General features: G+C 49.9%; 1 long non-coding RNA gene across 1 annotated transcript in view; it reads left to right on the top strand.

Moving 5' to 3' along the window:
- LOC107514726 overlaps positions 1-12,641 on the top strand; it is a 42,406-nt gene extending 29,765 nt beyond the window's left edge. The window contains exons 6-7 of the long non-coding RNA XR_004951481.1: positions 8,309-9,698; positions 11,562-12,641. This is a non-coding gene — a long non-coding RNA (uncharacterized LOC107514726). The remainder of the gene's footprint in view (positions 1-8,308; positions 9,699-11,561) is intronic.
- Positions 12,642-12,862: the final 221 nt, after the last annotated feature.

The following is a 12,862-nucleotide window of genomic DNA, read 5'->3' as shown; positions in this document are numbered from 1 at the left end:
TGCGGGCTAGACTCCCCCTACCTCCTCCCCCACCCCCTGCCCCATGTCCAGCCATGTGCAGAGCGGAAGCAGGGATGGGCCGGCGATGCATTTGAGCTATTAAACAAGGTGGATTCGGAGGCCTTGACTTGCTGGTGGCCCCGTGGTTATGTGACAGCCGCTTTGGGGAGGGTAGGAAAGGAGAAGGTATATAATCTACGTGCTGCTCAGGAAAAGAGTTTCCCTCAGTTGGAGATTCATCCGAAGCTCACTCTCTGGAAGCATGATGCCTCGTCGTCATTTATACCTTATGTCAACCGCCGTAACGTGGTCTGGACCTCTCTGTGACTGGCCTCATTGGGGGAGTTTTGCGTGGGCCGAGCTGGACGTCAAGGCCACTGCTGGAAGTAAGGGCACTTAGGGGAAAGAAAACCTGCAAGTGATCGTGACTAAAGTCACTTTACCTCTCAGACCTGTAGTTTTCATATTGTAAAAATAGCCAAAGCAAGACTTATTTCCATAGCTCACCCATTTAGCGATTGATTTCATTCGATTCAATGCATACTTACCGAGAGCTGTTTGCTGGGAATGTTCTAGGCACTTGGAACAGATCAGCAAACCAAACAAACAAAAACCACTGACCCGTTGGAGGGCTTTGGGTGGGAGTACTGGGAGGGATTGGGAACTGTAATTGTTCATAGGGCTGTCATTGAGAAGGGGACACTGGGGGACCAGGTCCTTGGGGGAGCAGCTCGGGGCCAGTGTTGCCGGAGCTGAGGGAGCAGGTGGAGTGTGGGAGGTAGGAGATGAAGTTAGAGACATAATGGGCAAAGGATGCAGCCCCGAGATGCCCAGCATGGCAAATGGCACCCGTATGCCCCTTGGGCCATGAACGATACCTTCGGCCTTGCACGGCCTGCAAAACGTGCAGAGTTGGGGTGGCTTGCACAGCCCCACATCGGCTCGCCTTAAAAGGGAAGATGAAAGTCACCTTCTGCCTGTTGGTTCCACAGGATGGCAGTGACCTATGTGAGATCCCAAGCTCCTGTGTGAGAGGGGCTCCTGGAGTCTCGTGTGTGCTTGAAAGTGGCCACGTCGGTCCTGGTTCACCTCGGTGTCCTTTCTCTCTGCCATTCCCAAGCTCGCCAGCATTCCTGAGGGCATGGCTTTGACCATGGACGTTCTCAGCCTCGTTGCACAGGGGTCTCAGCCCAGGGTCGGCTGTCTGCCTTAGCACTGCCCTTGGTGGGTCTCTCCCGAGGGTTATCGATCCTCTTCAGACCCTCAGCTGGGACTCTTGCTGCAGAAGCCTCCGGAGTGGCATGATCCTTAGAATTAGAAACAAACAAACAAAAAACAGGAATAACACTCTGCACCGAATCCCTTTCACCGTTAACTTTTAGCTTTACGATGGATTGGCTGAACCATTCGGCTAGTCACCTGAGTTTTCTGCGTGTATAAAACGGGAATTGTACTAGCATCTTGTCCTTTCTCACGGCACTTTGTAAGGCGTCGACGACACGGTACATATAAAACCCTAAGAGTGTCTGGCGTATAATAAGTGCTCGACTAATATGCTTTTGCAACCTTCCAATTATCTGGACTGATATATAATATTTTCTCATGGGTACTTTCAGAAGCAGGTGTTAGGTAGAGGCTGGCAAATGTCTCCATAAAAAAAGTAGATAATGTTTATAGAGAGATTTAAAAAGTTGTTTTTTTTTTTAAATTTTTTATCCCAATATGCAGTTATTTTTGCTTCCTGGATAGACTAGGGAAATTTTCAGAAGTGTGAAAAGACATATGTATAAGAATGGTTATCACAGTATTCTAATAAGAGCCAACAATGATGGCGATCTAAGTGTTCAGTGATGTGTATACTGGTGGGGGGCAAAATAATTATGGCTATGCAAAGATAGACTAGCATACAGCCATCAAAAATAAGCCTTATGAAGAATCTTCAGTGACATGAGAAAATCCCGGAGCAGCTTTATTTGGAAAATTCAGAAGGCAAAATTATATATACAGTGTATTACCTAAGTTGATAAAAAAAGTACCTTCAGTTATGGCTAGAAACTGAAGAGAAATATGGATCAAAATGTTAATAGTGGATATTTCTAGGTGGTAGATCTTCAGGTGATTTGTTTCTTCTATGGCCTCATCCGATTCTTTAAAGCGAACATGAGTTACTTTTTTTAAACAGAAAAAAAGTAACACACTTTATTTTTAAATAGTGTGGTAAGTACACACAAATTATCAGACCACGTGTCTGGAATTTTATTTGGAAAATATGGTTACAGTAAATATAGGTCAACTACTTTCCAAGATTTTTTAAATTGGAAACTTAAAAATAACTTAAAAATAAATTATCTTGGGGGCTAGATCTGGATGTGAAGGGAAAATGAAATTTTAAGGGTGATACAGTCATGCCATCGACATCCCCATGTGCAAATAACTCTTCCCTCTTGGCCTTTGGGATGGCGTCAGGGTGGAGTGTCTTCTGCTTCTTATTGAGAAATCCCTCAGAGGCCTCGAGGATCATCTGGGCCAAGGGACAGAGGTTTGACTTCAGAGTAAACAGTTTTCCTCGACTGTAGCTGTCGGTCCGTGTGACAACAGGAAATACAAACGGAGATTGCTTTATCTGGGAGTGGCAGCTCCTGGCAGGCATAACGAAGCATCATATTTCAAACACTGGCCTTTATTTTTAGAGCGCCTCAGAGAGAACTTGCAATATAAAAATGGCATTCTAAAATGGCATGGGACAGAGCGTCTCAAACGTTAATGGACGTGACACGTACTTGGGGATCTCGTTAAATGCAGCTGTTCCTTGGGTAGGTGTGAGTGGCCCGAGACTCTGCATTTTTGTTCAGCTCCCAGCTGCCACAGGTGCTCTGGGACGAGGACCCCACTTTGCATGGAGGAGGTGTAGGACACCAGGAAGGCTTTGCATTGTCCCCAGGAAGAGGGGTGGGGTGGGAGCAGGGAGGTGGCCTCATCATTTTGCGAAGAGTGTCGCAGAACTGCAGGCCGTGGTTCCGGTCCATGGCTCTCGACCCTCACTGTGCGGCGGAATCACCCGGCATGTTTTTAAAAGCCGGAGCGAGGTTCCCGGGGATCTCTTTCCCACAACCGCTCTGGGTGATTCTGATGGGCTGTGAGCGGCGAGAACAGAACCCTCGCCTGGTCCCTCGACCTACCAGGTGGTCAGGGGGTGGTTCTGCTCCTCCTGGCAGCCCCCTCGGGCCCCTCCCCTTTCCCCAGGTGACCCACTTGCTTGAAGCATGTTCTCAGCCTTATGTGTGTCGTTTCCAGAAGAATCTTCAGTAGGAGGTAGAGGGTCCTGCCCCAGCTCAGCCCCTCTTCCGGTCCCCCACTATAACCACCGACCCCCTCACTGCCAGGTGGATATTTCATAAGCTCACCGAATAGACGCAGGGAACAGACGTTTAGCAAAGGTTTGTAGATTAATGTAAAATCAGGCATTTTGTGACACCCGGTCAACACTCACTGCTCGTCAGGAAACTAACGGAGGATTCGGCCATTTCTGGCTCAGGACTTCACTGCATCTGTAAGAAACTCCTGAAGACTCCAAAATTGGATTGTTTTTTAGAGATGGAAGTTGATAAGTGCTAAAAATTCACCTCTCTTCATTTGTAAAATAAGGATATCTGGGAAGTAATAATTAATACTTCATACAAGAAAGTGGTCAATTCCAAATGGATACCTTCTCTGTGCTCCAGCGAAGCATAGATTTAAAAACCCCAACGGTACCAAAATTGTCAACTAATTTCGGTGACCAAGAAATTCAGAAAGGAGGAATGCAAAAAACAAGGGAAAACGGAAACAAAAACCAGTAGCATGGTATAAAAATGAGAAATGCAAAACTGAAGAAGGTGTTTATTTTGGGATCAGGGCCAAAGCAAAATAAGACTGCTTAAAATGAGTTCCTATTTATTTGTTTATCTATCTACGTATTTATTTACATTATGGTAAAAAGACATAATATTAGATTTACTGTCTTAACCATTTTAAGCATACAGTTCAGTAGTGTATAGCCACACTGTTGTACAACGGATCTCTAGAACTTCTTCCTCTTGCAGAGCTGAACCCCCATATTGGTTAAACATGAGTTCCCCCTCCTCCAGCCGTCATTCTGCTTTCCCTTTCTATGATTTTTGCTACATGCATCATATGAGTGGAACCATACCGTATTTGTCCTTTTGTGGCTGGCTTATTTGAAAATGAGTTCATTTTTTAATGGATACTTTCAGAAATAGACGGTAGACCAGCATGAATTAATTAACAGATAACTGAAAAGCTCTTGGGAGCATCTTTAGTCACAGGCTGGCTGTGGGGAGGAGTGGGGTGTCCAACCCAGGGTCAGCCTGGTGGGCGGGCAGGGCACCGGTGGCCACTGCATGTAGATGACCGTGCGAGATGGGTCACGAGCAGTGAGTTTTAGAGGCCGTGGATCCCCAGACATTTGCAGAGAGAAGAGACTGGATGGAAATGTGAGAAAATGCTTCTTTTAAAGAAGAAGAAATGAACAAACAAAAACTAGACTCTGGGATTGTTTTAATAACTGTACCAAGTGGATTCTGATCCAGAGCGATCCTTTTCCATTTCACGCCTCAGCCCCTTGAAGGCCACTGCCAGCCTCTCTGGAAGGGTTTGGTCTTTCCTCAGTGATATTTTTTCTCTGTTGTTCGTTAAGTCATGACAGAGCCTCATACGTAAACTTCACAAGTCCTGCTGGCGAAGAACGGCATGATTTTCCCTCCTTGCTTTGAACGCTGAGGCGCCCTTTGTAAGCTCCTGGACACTGAGCTCCGTGGAGGCGGAGCCCAGCTCTGCCATGTGGCCGGTGGCACAGGTCGTGGGACAGCGACGTTGGTTGTGGACAGGCTTGGGATCGGAGCCGCACTGCTGGTTTAGATGAGGACAGAAGACCCTGCCGAGGGCCCAGCCCCCATCAACGCGCAGCAGGTCTTTGCGGACAAATGGCCTCTCTGACAAGCACAGAGATTCCAGAAGCTGAATCCTTGGTATCGGCACGAGGAGTCGCTTCCTGGCCCTGCCCGCCAGCCCTGACCTGACCAGCCCTGAGATGGCCTGTCCCTTTCAGAAGCTGGCGTGTGATGCCACAACAAAGAAATATTACACAGAGGAAAGGAATATGAAAATATTTACAAGGCTCTAGAGATCAGAGATTGGAAGTTGAAAATGGACGGAGAGTGAGAGGCGGGGGGAGAGGTGAACAGAGGTTCCCTCATTCGAACTGTGGCGATCTCCCCACACGTCATGAGGCGCTCACGAATTGAGTTCCACGTGGGACAGTTTCAAAGATCACCAGCCCATAATAAAATTAAGTCCTCTACGCTGCTTTGAGCTCTGGTTTTAATCGTGGGACTTAAGGAAGTCCGAAGAAAGGAGGATGTCGAGAAGTTACCGCAGACACAGTGGCCATAGCAACACAGGCCGTGGGTCCCGGCTCCGCTGTGTGAACCGGAAAACGACGTCCGCGAGCCAGCGGGTCAGCGCGAATGGGAAGGGCCGCAGCTGGTGGTGAGGGACCCTCGTGTGTCGCGCAGGGTGTGATGCTGTCAGGGCGGGCGGGTGCGGAAACAGGGCTCTCCGAGATGCCTTCTGCAGAACCGATAGCAACACGACATGATATTTGACGTATGCTTTACAGCAGTCCAGAAAAAAGTGTATGTGGGGCGGGGGGGGGGGGAGGGAAGGAGGGGGCAGGATGGGGGGGGAACAAAGATCAGCAATAACTGGATAATTACTAAAACTGGATCATGGATAGATGAGGGCTCACTATCGTATTAGCTTTCCTCTTGTCAGTGTTTGAAATTTTTCGTGACAAAAGTGTACTTTTCCCCCTCTACAAAGCCTGCACCGATTCGATCCCACGGCGGCATCGACGCTAACCTGGACAGCGGGGCACTCCCGGGACCTCCGAGCAGCGCGGCCTGCGTGCAGCTGGGCGGGAGGCTGCGGGGCGCGGGTCTGCGGGCAGCCCAGGCGCGGGAGGCCTCTCCTCTGCTCACCTGTTTTGTATGTAACATAATTTTGAAGATCGATGTGTGGCAGTTTGCCCAGAGGTTTACACTGCGAGCAGCGTAAACATTCACCATGGGGGGCCCAGGTGCTTGCCTGTCTCAGGTCGGTAGTGTGGAATGCACAGACTCGTGCTCGGAGGAAGCCCTTGGAGGAGGTGGCGGGTCCCTCTGTGCCTGGGCAAGACTTGCCGGGAGGAGACTGTCCGTCTCCTCCAGCAGGGGGCAGTCTTCCTGTGGGTACAGCCTCACCACTCAGACAGAAGCCCCGGGAGACCCTCTGGTGTTCAGCCTCTTCCCCTGTCCCCGCCTCCTTCTGAGCTAGGGGACAAGCCCCCAAGGTTCCTTACTGACCCTTGGGGTTTGTTCTTTAACACCGCTTCAGAATCTCCCTTCCATGGCCCTTCCTCTGCCCTGGAAACCGCGACCCTTTTGTGCCCTAGACTTCCATTTGAATTACTGGTGTCTTCGGTCTCGTGGGGCCTGGACCAGACAGGACCAGCTCACACTGAGATGAGTGACTTACGTTCCGGGAGCCTAGTAATTTACTGCTGTGAATAACAATCTATGAGTACTTTGACAACATTCAAACTTCTAGATGAACACATGGTGTTCATATCAAAACCTGCTGTGAAACTCCAGTTCAGGCGAGGCATAGACTCACATTTTGTTCTTGTGTGCAGGCTGAAGAGTCATTGCTGAATAAATCATAGCACTTTCAAGTAGGAATCTTAAAAAACTGTCTTCCAGTCCTTTAACCAGTGTCCAAATCTATCCATGTGTCAAACAGGATCCAGTAATTAAGTCATGAACAGTTTCATAATTCGAGCATCTTTTAAGGGTGAGAAGGTGGTGCTTATCTGAAGGTACCTACAGGGAGCACATGTGGATCCTGGCTTTTGGCAAAGTGACAGGCGTAGGGACCAAGCTGCCCAAAATAGATCACGGCATAAAGGGAAATGTTCCATATTTTTCCCGTTATTTTTTCACTCTAATGCGTCTTCATGATCAATCGCTGTATGCACAGAAGCATTCAGTTCTTTCTTATTACGTTTATTTCATTATTTCGCTAAATAGACAATAGCTTTTAAAGTTGCGCAGTTTGCATATATTAAAAGTAATAGCTTCTGTCACTTCTGGTTGAAACTTTAGAAAATTCCTGGCAATAGCAATACGATATACTGAAAAGCTGGTGGAAACAGATAGGTTTTTGAACATGTGTTTATAAACAGTATTAAATCACTCATCTGTTCAGTTAATGTAGTAAAATAAACCACATTCTTCTTAATTGTATTTTAGAATATTAAGAGGGCAAAAATATAGATAAGTACTAAATTATTAAATAACCTTTATTTATTTTGCCATTGGTTAAGAAATAATTCAGCTGTTTTGAAACAGACATTTGTCTGAAAAAGGATATCAGAATTGGCCGTTTAAATTAGAGACTTTCTTTACATTGATTTTTAATTTTTTTTTTTTTTTTTTTGTATTTTGGGCCTTTGTTTTTCGCCAGCTCTTTGATGATAGGTCTACGTAACAACCGCATGTAGCCGAAGCCAGCCAAGTATTTTCCCTAAAGACTCACATGTTAACAAAGAAACTGATATTCTAATTGGAGACGGAAATATTTATAGATTAATAAATCGGTATACACATGCAGCTGTCTGAGGATAAGTTTAACCTTCGAGTCAAGTTTAAAAAGGTGAATTTATCCCTATCGTTGTCTTTCTCATCACCAGACGACAAAGAATCAAACAAAGGCGGCCTCTGCGCGTGTTCACAGACGGCATCACCCTCCAGGTGGCAGTACCTTTTGCCAGTTAAAGTGCACGAGTCTGAGCGACAGTGGCTGCAAACCACTTCTTCCCCGTGTATCTCAAATCCCGCCGCTTTGGCGGGCGCCTCTGTCATCGGCGTCCGCGAGTCTCCGTGCCTCTGCAAGAGCGCACTGCTGTTGGGTTCTCTGTGCATGAGGAACACAATGGGGGGGCGAAGGAAAATAAGAAGGGGGTGCTGAGTGTCAGTCGTAACCTTAAACGGCCTGGATTTGGATCTCATTTCCACGGCAGGCAGGATAGTTAAATTCTGAGACTCAGTTTCCGTATCCGTAAAATGGAGAGAATGACAGCGAACTCCCACGGGGCCGGGAAGCGTGACGGGCAGCTCCCCCGTGGAGTGTCGTCCACAGCAGGTGCACGAGAAGCCATAGCTGAAGTATCACTATGATTCTTCGTTTACCAATGCGTTTCCTCGGGCGCTAGGCACTGGTGAGAAAAAGATGCACGAGACAGACTCACCGTACTCTAGAAGCTTCTGATCGATTGGAGAAGCCAAACAGACGGCTTTAACGCAGTGTGGTGAGTGATCGAGTAAAGGGCGCACCCCCGAGGAATGAGAGACCTGGGACGTCTGTAGTCATGGGATAATAAGCAATGGAAAGCAAGATGCCGGTGGCGGTTGGTGCCAGCATCTCAGGGGACGATCGAGCGGCCAGTGCCGTAGTGGGGGGCACAGAAGGCCACAGGCTCGAAGGTGAGGCTCAGAGATGAGAATCAGACTGCAAGGGGGGGGGGGGCGCCATGACCGCCCAGGGACGAAGATGTTTCAGGGTCAACTCCTCATAGGAGCGAGTGACCCCTTGCAGGGTAGCGGTCCCCAAAGGCTCCGTGGAGGCAGGAGCCGAGCTGGGTTTTGAAGTGTGGATTCTCACCCCAGAGACAGGAGGGACGTGATGCCTTTCACAGGTGAGCTTGGTGGGGTGGGCAGATTGGCGAGGACAGGATAAGGACAGACAGGTCGAACAGAAAGGTCAGTTGGCACAGGGATTTAAAAAAACATGGACCGTCGGCCTAGGGTCAGAACAGGAGTGGCGCGTGCTGGAGGCGGGATCCCGGTCCGTGGCAGAGCGGTGATGCGTGTGCGAGGTGTTAATGTCAGAGGGAGGATGGAGACCAAGGCACGAAAGGGGAGGGGCAGAGCGGGGGGTATTTTGAGAAATGCAATTGAGAGACCGGGGGTCTGACTAGCTGTGGAGGTTCAGGGGAGGAAGGAAGTAAAGGGGAACCGAGGGATTTTCACTGGATCATTGTTCAGGGGGGCGGTGCCTTCAACAGGACATAGACGCAGTGGGAGGGCAGGGTGCTGATGTGGTGACGAGGTGACCACAGTTTTAATCTTCAAGTCGTGCCAGGTGGTCCAACAGCTGTGGCCAGAGAGTACTTAGAGATGAAGGAATGGAGATTAGGAAAGAGGACGGGGCTTGGGATTCAGATCCTTGCAGGGCAGAAGGTGTTATCAAGGGCCATCTCACCTGTGTAGGCAAGTATGCATGGACTCATTCATTCGTTCATTTGCTCTTTATTCACTTGATGCATTTGCTTTTCACTCATCCCTCCATTAGCTCATTCATTCATTCATTCATTCATTCACCATATCCTTATTGAAACCCCTTCAATGCTATCATAATGTTATTAATAAAAGGGACGAGACACACTCCTGCCCCCAAAGAGCTCACAACTGCAAGTCTCATCTTTGTTTGTAAGTATCTCGACTTTTGCCAACTTCTCCCATAATTGCTGCCTCAGTTTCTTTTTCTGCAGATATCAGCTGCCGACACAAGATGTAGAATCAAAATGCATCAGGTCTCCTAAGGTAAAGACCCATGGAAGAGAATGCGGAGTTACATTTTCTAAACATTCTAGGACATTGGTTCCTTTTAAATTTAAAACAGATAGAAAAGACATTTGCCAGGGCAGAAAAAGCTCATTTTCCAGACAGTGCTCATAGTTGAGTTGGGCTTCCAAATACGTGGAGCCCAAAGGTGCTGCCTTCCTGGAAGTTATCTGCCGAGGGCACACTGTCTCTGGGGCTGAGTCCACAGCACCCCCTCACCCCCGTCAGGCAGGTGCGATCCTGCCCTTTGCTGGGCTTTGGGGGCCCAGGGCTTGGGGTCTGAGTCCCGCAGGGCGGATTTGTCTGCAAAAGACTTGCTGGGTTCGGAACCCCCTTTTGCTTGTTTTTGCACATGGCTCTTCTCCTCTCGCATCTGGTCAAGAGTTTACTCCCAAGAATGTGAAGTCATTGTTGGCCAGAGAACTTCAGCCCTTGGAATTTGGTCTTTAGCTCCTGTGCGAGTGTCTGGTTTTCTGGAAGCCTGTGTCCTCGGTGCTCCCAGGGCCGGTCCCAGAGCAGGCAGGTGCCAGGAGACAGGCCCACGGTGGGTAAACCAGAGGCCAGGAGCAAGGACTCTTCCAGGGTTTCCTGCCCTGGTGTCGTGACTCACGAGCATGACCTTCGTTCGTTTCATGTGCCGCCAGGGGCGCCCGCAGGAGCACTTCCTCCTCCCTCTTTCGAGCACATACTGTCCCCGTCCCCATGATTAGTCAGCCTCTGCCGCCTGGAAGGGCTCTGTGCTTTCCATTGAGCAGTCAGAAGAATTACTTCAGAAGCTTCTAGAAGACCCTAGGCCCTTGCCAGGGACAGAGCTTTCCAACTCCAGGGGACACAAATCACATTGTCCTCTAGGTGAATTTTGCCCCCTTGGAATGCCGCTCCCCGAACACGAGGCAATTAGTGTCCCCAACTGCCATGTGCTTGGAGGTGGTGGGAGGCTCCCCGCCCCCACGGGTGCCGGGCTGCGTGGCCCCTCCCTAAACACAGCCTTTGTTAGTGTGCAGGAGGGAGCACCGGTTGTGGAGGTGCGTCTCTCCGCCTCACTGGAAGTTCCTGAGAGGCTGGGGCCTTCCCTGACACCGCAGCACTCAGTGCATGGAAGATGCGTGCAGCCTGCCGCCTGGGCTGGTTGGAGCGCAGACGTTTATGGGTTGTCTGCAAGGGCTGGGAGAAGCGGCCTAGGTTACACTCCGGTCATCCAGCGCTGTGTGACACACCACCCCACAGCCTGGTGGCATAAAGCGAGAAGCCTTTTATTAAGCTCATGGATTCTGGGGGACAGGAATTTAAATGCGGCATCCTACAGATGGCTTGTCTCTGCTCCACAGCATCTGAGGTCCTAGCTGGGAGGACTAGAATGTCTGAGAGGGACTCAAGTCATGTGGAGGCTTCTTCCCACGTGCCTGGCACCTGGGCTAAGCTGCGGTGTCATGGAAATTGATGTCAGAGGGGTGCCCAGAAGAATGTCCACATGTGGGTTTTTTGTGTGGTTTGGGCTTCCTCCGAGCATGGTGGCCCCAGGGTAGTCAGACTTGGGATCTGAAGGCTCAGAAGTGTAAGGGCAAGTGTTTTGGTAAACAACCCTTTATACCCAGCCCCAGAGGCCACCTCCATCATCTTCTATTGGTCAGAGGGGTTATAGACCCCTCCACAGTCAAGGGGAGGGAGGCCTCGCCTTCGGTTTGAAGTTTTATGCTTTACGACTGCCACAGACCCAGCTGAATGAAGACTCCTCCTCAGTACCAGAGACAGGACAGGAACTTGGTGGGAAAAAAGAGACAGTCCTGTGGCCATCCAGGGCAGATAGAGTTTTTAAATTTTATTTTATTTTAATTTTTTTAGATTATTAACTCTTGCGGCACCAACCCTGAGCTCTGGGAGCTTCCTCGTCCCTTCCGCTTCCAGGCGGGATGGCAGCCAGGGCTTCCGGTGAGTCAGTCGGCTGTCTCCCCTGGGGGCGGCTCCGGGTCCAGGCGCAGGTGCTTACATCATCCTCTGAGCACAAGGCTCAGACCTCCCGTCAACCTGAGAACTGTGAAGCATAGTTTAAAACTTCCTGCTGGATGCTCGTTCTGGTCCCCGAGGGTCGGCACGTGTCGTGACTTCTCTGACGCCTCGCAGGGCCTCTCCCAGGGCAGCGTGTAAGCAGATGCCGGGCACTACCACAGTCAGCGGGGATTTGTTCAGATGCTCCTCCCTTGTCCCAAGTATCAAAGTTGGCTTGAGAAGGCACCCAGGGGGACTCGTCCTCAAGGTCCTGCCCCGGCCCGTGGCCCTGGAGCGAGCTTCTATTTGTTCGAGCTTTTATCTGAAGCACCGTGGAGATTCCCAGTTTCCACTGGGGGATTTCGGTATGCGTCTGAAGTGCGCCATCAACTGACTTCACCTCCGCGAGCATGACTTCAGATGTGTCAGAGATAAGCCTTGTCCTCTGTGCATCGTCAGGACTGCTAAGGAACTAGAGGAGGAAGCCTCCGGGCGATTTTGGGTAGTGTGTTTTTTTCTTGAACTGAAATAATTTTTACTTCCCTAAGATTTACCCGCTCTGTTTGGCCATCTGGTCGGGTTCGTGTGCCACTGGGGAAGCATTTTGCTGTTGGGAGGTTGGGCCCAGGAACGTCCTCCATGGGAACAGCATGACTTACAATGGAATCTTTGCGTATGACTCAGACGCGCAACTCGAGTCTCCCAGGAGAGGCAGCTGCTTCGCTGGTGGAGAAAATCCTACGAAGGCTGCGCTCAGCCGCGCCGCAAGCCGCCTTCAGAGCTAAGGCAGCCCCGAGCAGCTGCGGGAACCGCCTAGGCATAAGGCTGGAAGTTTCACGAGGAAACAGACTCCCACGTTATCCTTAAGAGAGTTCACGTATATTTCGAGGGCAATCCAAGATAAAAAGGGGGCGATGACCCCTGGAGGATGGGTGGAGCAGTGGATGATGGGGGAGGGAGCATGAGCTGGGAGAAGACGGGGTGGGGGGGGCGGGGGGGGAGCGGGGAGGCGGGGTGAAAGGCACATGGCCGTGGTGCGTCTTCTCAGCTCAGGTCAGACGCGAGACAAAGCCACCTCATCGTTTATTCCGTTATGGAAAAAAACAAAACAAAACAAAACACTTGGTTTGGATCCATTGAGGTGAAAGGAGTAATCG

The sequence above is a fragment of the Rousettus aegyptiacus genome, unplaced genomic scaffold, assembly GCF_014176215.1.
Source record: "Rousettus aegyptiacus isolate mRouAeg1 unplaced genomic scaffold, mRouAeg1.p scaffold_m13_p_1, whole genome shotgun sequence".
Classification (NCBI taxonomy): domain Eukaryota; kingdom Metazoa; phylum Chordata; class Mammalia; order Chiroptera; family Pteropodidae; genus Rousettus; species Rousettus aegyptiacus.
The sequence above is the reverse complement of the archived record's forward strand: the minus strand, read 5'-3'. Positions and strand labels throughout refer to the sequence as shown.